Raw genomic sequence first — 9255 nt, forward strand, 5'->3', positions numbered from 1 at the left:
GTGTGTGTGTGTGTGTGTGTCTCAGCAATTGGATTTTTTATTATAAGTTTTGGTTGTTCTCCATTCATTCTGCAGATGCAGAATGGTGGTAATTAACTTGTCTAGTATTATTTACAGTTTAGTATATTTTTTTGTGGAAAAATGTTTTAAAAGGTGGGCTTTTTCACAGAAACACACTCAAAGAGAGGGCCATTTATGTTTGAACTCCTGCTCTCAAATGGGAAACACAAACTTCACTGAAGTGAATGGATGTCACAGTTAGGCTAAAGGTACTTGACACACTAAATTGGAGAACTGTGCGGTTTTGCTTGAATATACAGTATGCATAGTCAACAATGGCAATGGCCACTGTTAAATTGTATGTTAGTGATTATGTTGCACTCAAATCTCAAACTGTTTGTGCAGTGTAAATTTACAACTCTGCTGAAGGAGCAGGTGTTAAAACACACACATTAGACTCAAGTGTGGAAAGGTTGGTCACCGTGGTTACTGTGCTTAGATGGCTGTGACATCTTTCATTACTGCACTTCCTTTAAAGGTCAGAACTAAAAGAAGGGGGAAGCCGACACTTCTCTGCCGAGGTGTTGTGGTAGTTCTAGATAATAGTTACTCATTGACTGTCATAGTACCCCCACACTAGATGGATGTGTAATACAATCATCCAACAAAGTTGTCTTCCATTGGTGTTAGGGTTGGGCATCGGTTTGATTTTAACAATTCTTATTCCAATACTGATTCTGTCTTTTGATTCGGTTCTTATCGATTCTCGATTCAGATACTTTGAGTTCAATGGTGATTTACAGTTTTACCGGGCTTTTTCAAAGTCAAATAAAGCCACACAACAAGCACCTGGAAGCACGGTGGCCGCTACAGAAACCAAAATTAACCAGGTTGGAACCGATTCTCAATGTCCAATCCTAATTGCAGTAAAGGAAAACATGACTTTTCCTGCCTTCAACTTGCACCATTTCATCCATCCAACAAACAAAGCAATGGAGACATGGGAGAAAACACAAATAAGCAGTTCACACTGACAACTCTTTGATCTCTCAGTCTCCACCTCACAACCCATATATATGTTTTATATCTGTGTCATTCCAACTAAATGTAGCAACATATTTTGGAGAAGATGCAAGTGAACCGCTGTGGTACTGCAGAATTAAGCCTTTACTCTGTGTTTCAAACCTATCAAGGATGAGCTTAATTTTTTTCATATTTGGACACATGAACTTCACACACTTTATTCCATTGCAAGTATGTTTTTGTGACCATGTAGCAGAACAGAAGTGTTAATGCTTTGCAAATACTTTGCATTTAATTGTAATTTCAATTAATTATATGTGAATAGAAATGGATTCATTTTTGCCTGCGTGGCCTGCAGCATCGATTAGTGACTGTGGCCTGGGACTCATCAGTGATTGTTAGAAAATGGAAAAACTAAACTGGGCGTGAGAGAATAGGGCTGCAAAATTAATTGCAATTTTATCGAAACGCAATATGGACTAGTGCAACGTGGCTAAATATGTGTCTGACCATTATGAATGAAGTATTGTGGTGCAGCAGAGACGTCCTGGCCCACAAATCCAATCCTACAAACGGAAGAAAAAAAAATCTTTGTTTGGTACAGATCCTGGCAAAAATCAGAATATAATCATTTACATTTTATTTTATTTTAATATTTGTCAATAAAAAGGAGATTAATGATACAAAATTGATCATCTGTACACACTCAAAATATATCAGTCTAAATAAACGCAATGAGATATTTTTCTCATATCGTGCAGCCCTATGATAGAATATACCATAAAACAGCAATGACTTGTGTTACCCAGAGCAGCAACGCATAAGTAGTGTCACTCTTCATCCCCTGTGAAAGCAAGCGGAGTGGTAAGTAAGTAAGTGGTGGTTTTGAGGGACAGCTGGTCAGCCGCGCTCTTGTCATTCTCTAATAGCCTTCTTTATAAAGCAGTCATAGGTCATTCAACTGAAATCCATCCCCAATGAGGGGCAGAATGCTTTTAGAGATTGCCCCGACCTAAAGTATAGCCTCAGCCTATAAGCTCCAATAGCATCGGTTTAGGGGGAACTATGGGAAACAGATGTTCTATTTTCAGCCCCAGAAAGGAATTCACACACGTTGTCATGTCATGCTGGACACAAGAGACAAAAGGAGGAGTTCTTTTTTCAGTGAGCTGTTGCTTTCTAGAGTGTACTTGTTGGTAGTACTTTGTACTGCAAAAAAAAAAAAAAAAACTCCAAGCTGGCACTGAGAATTCTTTACACAAAGGAGTTTTTTAGAGTCACCAAAGCACACGTTACTACTCACAGTTTGGTAATCAAAGGATCATCAAGAGTGTCATTATTAGTGTGTACAACAACGTAACAAAGTTTACTTTATTTGCTTTTTAAAACTTTAATTAGACAGACACTTTATAATTGTATTTCACTCACTTGTGATAATGTTGGTGGACACTAAAAATGAGATAGATTGGAATGATAGTCAAGATCTTAGTGATTTTTATACTTTTACTTTATGTGTTTGGCCGTGTGTTACCTGGCTACACAGATACACAGGAAGCTGGATATTTATGCCTTCAAACAAAGTAGAAATTCATCTATGTGTTGCAACTTTCATGTGTTGCCAGTCTCTGCTGTTGTTTGTTATGATACCACAGTATTCAACATATTTCAGTGGTTGTAGTTAATGTGTTTTGGAAATGAGAGGACATTAACATGATATTTTAAATGTTTGACAGGAAGCCAACCACATCTGATTTCAGTGTCAGCCATTACAGTACTTTGCATCATCTACTGTAGGGGTATTCAGATATTTAGACATAACCCTATTATTCTTGTCCAAATTTAATTTAAAATGTGTACTTTAGATCTATTTGTCAAAAACAACATTATGCTTTTTAGTAGAGGAACTCTTGTAAATGTAATGGCATTGATCAAAGGCTGCTTAGTGGGCATTTGCCAACATCGATGTATTTGGTCAAAAAATATTGGGATATTTGATTTTCCCCACATCACCCAGCTCTAGTGTAAATTAATCATTTAATCCTGGGTCTAAACATTTTTGAGGTAGAAAATAAGCACTTGCCCATATTGTCAGCGCAGTGTGTTGCGAGATGACGTTGCATTGTGTCGCAGCAAAAGTTGAGCCAGGTTTCCTTTGCTTTGAATACCTGTCATTGCTTTGGCTCTTGTATACCTTCGTCAACATCATTGAAATTATATAAAGAATCCTTTCGCAAATCCATTTAGTATATGTACTCACTGGGTCTGGATGTGTTTGGTGCTTGTCCAAGCCCAGTAGAGGATCACTGTCCAGAGGTAGACCATGAAGACTTTATGAAGGAACATTTGGCGCTGGACACTTTTCACGCATCATAGATTAGCTTTAATAGTTTAATTATTCACTCCTCCTAACTTAATTCAATATCAAATTAGAACATTTTTGGGAACAACTAATAGACAATTACTAATTGAGCAAAAATAGCATGCCTTTGCATTAAATAATGCGTTTGGGTCAGTACAGAGAAGACACCGGGAATGATGAAATGTGTTTCATAAGAATTCGGATTTGATACTTGAAAATATCCAATTGCTGATGACATTATTTTGAATAGCTGTTCTTTCTACAACTCACATGGAGCACAGAAGCAGCTCTCAGCCAATATGGAAGATCTTGAATTATTCACAATATAGCATGTGAATCATTTTCCAAAGGAAGTGTTGCAAGGAGTGGATAGATCACAGATACTACTTCTTATTCCTCAGTGCCTGCACATATTTTTGTCAGTCAATGTGCATGCCTTACGGGGTGTTTGAGGCGAAAGGAGGAGAGTGCAATCACTAAATTGTCACTAAGAAATGACTCAAATGCAATATCTGCATGGAAATTGCTTTGTGAAGATGTGCATTTATTGTGAGCGGTCAGAAATGAATATGCTAACGTATAGAGGGGATATTGTATTGTATGCTCATATGTTGTGGCAGCTGTTCACACAGATAGATATTTAAATCCCACACAGATAAGTGCTTTTCTGGTCTCTAAGAATTAATCCATTGAAAATACCAAACAATAAAAAGCGTTGGACAAAAAGGAGATTAAAACGGCCTGCACTACATACAGACAAGAGAGACAGTGCTCTTCTGACAAACGCAAATCAACAATAGTATGACAACAACCATCACAGACCACATTATAATGTAATGTTAGGTAGAAGCAGCTAAGCATAGTCTCACATTGCCAGACCCTCCTCCACAGCGCTGCAAAGGAGGGTCTGGCAAGTCCACACAGCATTCCAGGATGGGAGAAAATCATTTTCTGGTTTATTGGCATTTCTTAATCACAGTCGGCATGGGCAGTACTAAGCACTGGATGAAGCAACGGTGCCTCTTCAGAATAGCCTCGGGAATGAACTTGTTTTGGTGAAACGTGTACTTTCAAAAGTTGTTTTAGTCGTGCAACAAAAAAAATCTTGGAAAAAAAGTCTTGGACACATCGTCTAGCTAGCTGTCTGGATTTACACTGCAGAGATCTGAGGAGCAGTTAATCGTAGTCCTCAGAAATCCACCAGAGTTTAAAATACCAACGCAAAGAAAGTGGAAGGTGACTGACATCCGGCCGAAAATGAGGGACATCCAGCAAATTTCTGACAGCACCTGAACAATCCCAGAAATTAAACACAGTCACTATAGACTATACTAAGCATAACAATGACAACTAAAACAACACCTTACTGTTCTAGTGTTCACAAGTTTGGTTTCTTATAAACCAGGCTCCTACTGTTATTGAGACAAACTGGTAGTTGACACAGTTTCTTATGTTTCGGTAAGGTGATTTTCCGATCGTGGGAGGCTCTGGCAGAAAAACTTTTCAATTACAAAGAAAATCAAGGTTTGTTAAATTATATCGTGAACAGGGTGAATCGAGATCGCGATTTTATAACGATTAATCGTTTTGTTTTTTTACCTCTGGTTCACCACACTGTACTGTATGAATCATGTTATATTACCAGTAGACCACTAAGTAGCCTATGTAAGTTGTTAAGCCTTTCAAAATAGATGAATAAAGGATTGATAAGGGTTCTGATTGAGAGCAGCTATGTCCTAATGAAGGGGATGAATCTTCCAGAAGATTTACCACACAAAGGTGGCTCATTGGTCAAGTCAGAAATGCTAGTTTTATGTTACCAGAGTTTACACTTTACCACAGGATGGAAGCAAATATATGTTTATTAAATTTATTAAAGTTTTGTGAATTTAGATAGCATGTCGGCATTCCGGAAGCAAAAGATGCATGATGTGTAACACAACAGCACTGGCGTCTAGTGTGTGTTTGTGCTAGTAGTCCAGACCTGTCAGCTGTCCTTTTCACACAAATGTTGATTCGTCTGTTACTACCTCCGCCCGCCGGCTTAATGGCAGAACAACTCTGTCCAACCATTCCGTCTCCAAATCTTTTACACAGATCGGCGAGTGGGAATAATCGTTCCAATCGTGGGAGGCTCTGGCAGAAAAACCTGATCGGTCAAAACTACTTCTCTGTTGGCTTTAGCGTGGTTTTATTGTTTTTGTGAGACAAGAAGTGTACAGACTTGGCTATAGATCGAATTACAGTTGTATGGAACTTACCTCTAATTATGTTTCCATTAATCAGTTGCAGATTCTGACTTTCCTTTGTACAATACAGGAAATGATTCTAACTGCCTACCAGTCTATATATACTGAGTCATCCCGACTGTTCAACACTTCCTACTTTCTTGGGTTCATCCTGACCCCCGACCTCCACTGTGATGTAACTTCCATTCTGTTTATTATTTTCTGTGATGTTCTATCCTGTTTCTATATTTATTTTTTTGACCACAGGAAGCAGAGCGAGCTTTGTTGCATTCCCAGCGGCATTCTTCAATCAGAACCATCTCAGGCTCTGTCCGAGTCAAATTTTTGTCTTTCCCTTTTTTCATTTTTACCAGTCTTACTGTCTTACTACTGTCTTGCATAATGCATACACTGTTAGACATGTTGACCTTGCCCTTATTTTGTAACAACCATACATTCTCCAGCTGCTCTTGTAATTTCTCTGCAAACAGTTTTTATCAGTTATAGTTCAGCTTTGGCACATTTTACAGACTCGCTTCACCTTTCACATGCTTATTAAAATTTGTATGCAGCAGGTGTGATTGAGTAGAAAGCAGTTTTTTTTATTATCAGTCATCAGTTTTATGGAAAATTTACTTTGAACAAACAAAGCACAACCAAAACAGGCAGAAGTTTGTGTATTAAGCATTTAAAGCAGCTACACAGTTTTTAACTGGTTAGGAAAGAATCTCAATTTATACTGATGCCTTTATATGACCTATATAAGCAAACATGACCATCAGCAAGAAGACTGGCTCTTCCTTTATAGTTTTTCTTAATGCCTGTCCCTAGGTCTGATCCCTGAGGAATCAGACAAAACTATTTGTTGAATGGAGAGCGGAAGAGACTGTTTATTCATTGAGTAGTAGGTTAGCAAGTTAAAAGAAAGCAGGAGGTGATTTTTGTAAAATGTACTTTTTCCAAAGAGAAAAAACGTAGAATTGACCGAAGAACAAAAAAAAGCTAAACAAGGAAAGTAGAGTAATAGAGTACAGGCGAAAACATGAGTCTACCTTTGTCGGCCATTCAACCGATCCTAAATTGTCCCTCTTCCTCCTAGTCAGTTACGAATAATATTTATTGTATTTATTGTACATCATTATATAAATTAACGTTATTAGATAAAATCAAGTTTGCATTGTTTTATCATCATCATGTTAGTTATTTATCCTACTTACCCATAAATAGAAAATAGATGCATTACCTCGTTGTTATGCATTTTGCAAACATCTGTTTTCAAAACAGAATAATATTCATTTAAAATAAGTTGCATCTTTTCTTTTACTCGCTTCCAACACCAATGCACCCACTAGCCAGATCAAGGTCTTTGCAACATGAGGCGGTGATGTAGTATAATTTTGAGTGGAAATTTATAATTTGCCATTGTAGACTGGATATGTACAGCACAAATGCAATAATGGGGGCTGGGCTTGCATGACATTTAACCAGTAGTCAGAGTATGCACTAAAGCTGTTAAAGCTAGCACAGAACCATCATTTCTTCAATAGCAGACAGACAGACAGACATCTTTCCCTGTTGTAACCCATGAGTTAGTCATCCAGCCAATTAACCAGGTCCAATGATCCAGACGGAGAACTCCCACCAGGGCACCACAGACAGGGAGCCAAACAAATTAGACGCAACCTCCTTTTCTGTTGGACAAAAAGGGAAGTGAAAAAGAAGAGATTCCTTTCAGACATGCAATCCAAGATGATTCTCATAACAGTCCACTCCATGATCTTTAAATATTTACATATATAATACTTGTAATCAAGCCATAACAAACAGTAAAGCTGTTATATAATTCTCATTCAGTACCTCTGATGTGGATAATAACATAGTTGTACAGGCACAGTGACACTGTGGCTACATAGATGACATTACATAACCGTTAAGTCGATTATGAAAGTGACTTGGGGAAGTGTGTCATCTTGTGCTTCTCATTGGTTCACTCTTTTTCTCTTGAATCACAATGTGTGGTTGTTGCCTCCTTCCCTTCCTCCTACCAGGTCTGTTACCATAGCAACCTGATGAAGGCTAAAGAGGCCATTTAAAAGTATAAGGGCTAAAAATATGGACTGTGGGCAGCATCAAGCTAACCAGCTAGCAACCCTAATTAATCCAACAAGAATTCAATTGCTGCATGTGTGCTGTCTCACTGTCTCACCAGGTATGGTGTTGATTTGATGGCAACGAGTTTGCACTTGTATGGTTCAGCTTGGCTACAAAAGAAAAAAGGAAGAATCAAGGAGTCAGATCCTAGAAAAGTTAGCTTTAGCCCAAGTAGTACAAACTAATCTGCCCCCCTACTTGGATCACCTTCTACCAGTGCCTGTCTTTGTGTTTTCCCACTTCACCCTCCAGTATCGGCGCATTGTCAGGATGTTTGAGTTTGAGAGGTCTCTCCTTTTTGGAACCAGACTGATTTTAGCCTAAAATGTGGATGGGTAAAAAGCCCTTATTGTGCTTCAGTCAGATTGCACTCTTACCAAAAAAGCATAAAACAAGTACTTTGGTTAGTTGTCCTTAACAAATGGCTTTAATTGTCTTAATGTGTTCCTGCTCTGACAGGAAAAGAGAGAACAGAGTGGTATCTCTTAATTGTAGTAGGATGTAGGTAGATGTAGGCATTTTCTTATTTTAATTTCTATTTTTGTGTCTGTCTTTGTCCTTCTCTTTCTCACCTTCCCACTCCCATCTCGATTGTTCTGCTGTTCCTGCTGTCCATTGTTTTGGAGACTCAAGCTGCTGCCTTGCATTAAGAAAAACCAAATGTACAGATGTTTCTTTATACACAAAAAGACACTATTTGGGTTTTCATCCCAAAAATGCATTTGGGTTTCCATTAAAAAAAATATTTGTAGTAAGAAGAGCAATGAACCAAGTTAATAAGTGCCAAGTATGAACATATTGTCTCTAAACATTTTGGTGCAAAGTCGTGCCACATTATATATTAACACCCGGCAAAGTACTCCAGGAATTGAAAGGGATCTTTCCAAAGTGAAGTGCTCTACTTGCACTCAATCTAAAACCTTGTTGCTACTTGCTACCATTATAAGCAAAATCACAAGGCAGTAGGCCTGCACGATTCGGGGAAAATGTGAATCACGATTTCTTTAGCTTAGAACTAATATCACGATTCTCGGCGGCTGTGGCTCAGTGGTAGAGCGGTTGCCTGCCAATTGGAAGGTTGGTGGTTCGATCCCCGCCCCTGCAGTCATTGTCGAAGTGTCCTTGGGCAAGACACTGAACCCCGAGTTGCCCCGGTGCTGCGCATCGGAGTGTGAATGTGTGTGATGTTTTGATGAGCAGGGGCACCTTGTACGCAGCCCCGGCCACAGTGTGTGAATGGTGAATGTTTCCTGAGATGTAAAAGCGCTTTGAGCAGTTGTTAAGACTGGAAAGCGCTATATAAATAACAGCACATTTACATTTACATTCTCTGCCATGATTTTTTTCTCACAAAGTGTAATGTTTATTGCACACATGAACCATGACAAAACAAATTGGCAGTACCAAACATAGATTTTTGGGCAACTTTAGCACATTGCGCATCACCACAAGCCTGTAAACATAGAAGCCAATGAAGAGAAGAGAGAGCATTGC

The 9255-nt window shown here is 38.6% G+C and overlaps 1 protein-coding gene and 1 long non-coding RNA gene across 3 annotated transcripts in view; one reads left to right on the plus strand and one right to left on the minus strand.

The window, feature by feature from the left end:
• Positions 1-9255, plus strand: part of ncalda (neurocalcin delta a) — a 97079-nt gene that overhangs the window by 60599 nt on the left and 27225 nt on the right. The window lies entirely within an intron of this gene.
• The window catches only part of LOC116690658 (uncharacterized), a 14096-nt gene that overhangs the window by 453 nt on the left and 4388 nt on the right, over positions 1-9255 (minus strand). The window lies entirely within an intron of this gene.

This window comes from Etheostoma spectabile, chromosome 6, assembly GCF_008692095.1.
Source record: "Etheostoma spectabile isolate EspeVRDwgs_2016 chromosome 6, UIUC_Espe_1.0, whole genome shotgun sequence".
Lineage (NCBI taxonomy): Eukaryota > Metazoa > Chordata > Actinopteri > Perciformes > Percidae > Etheostoma > Etheostoma spectabile.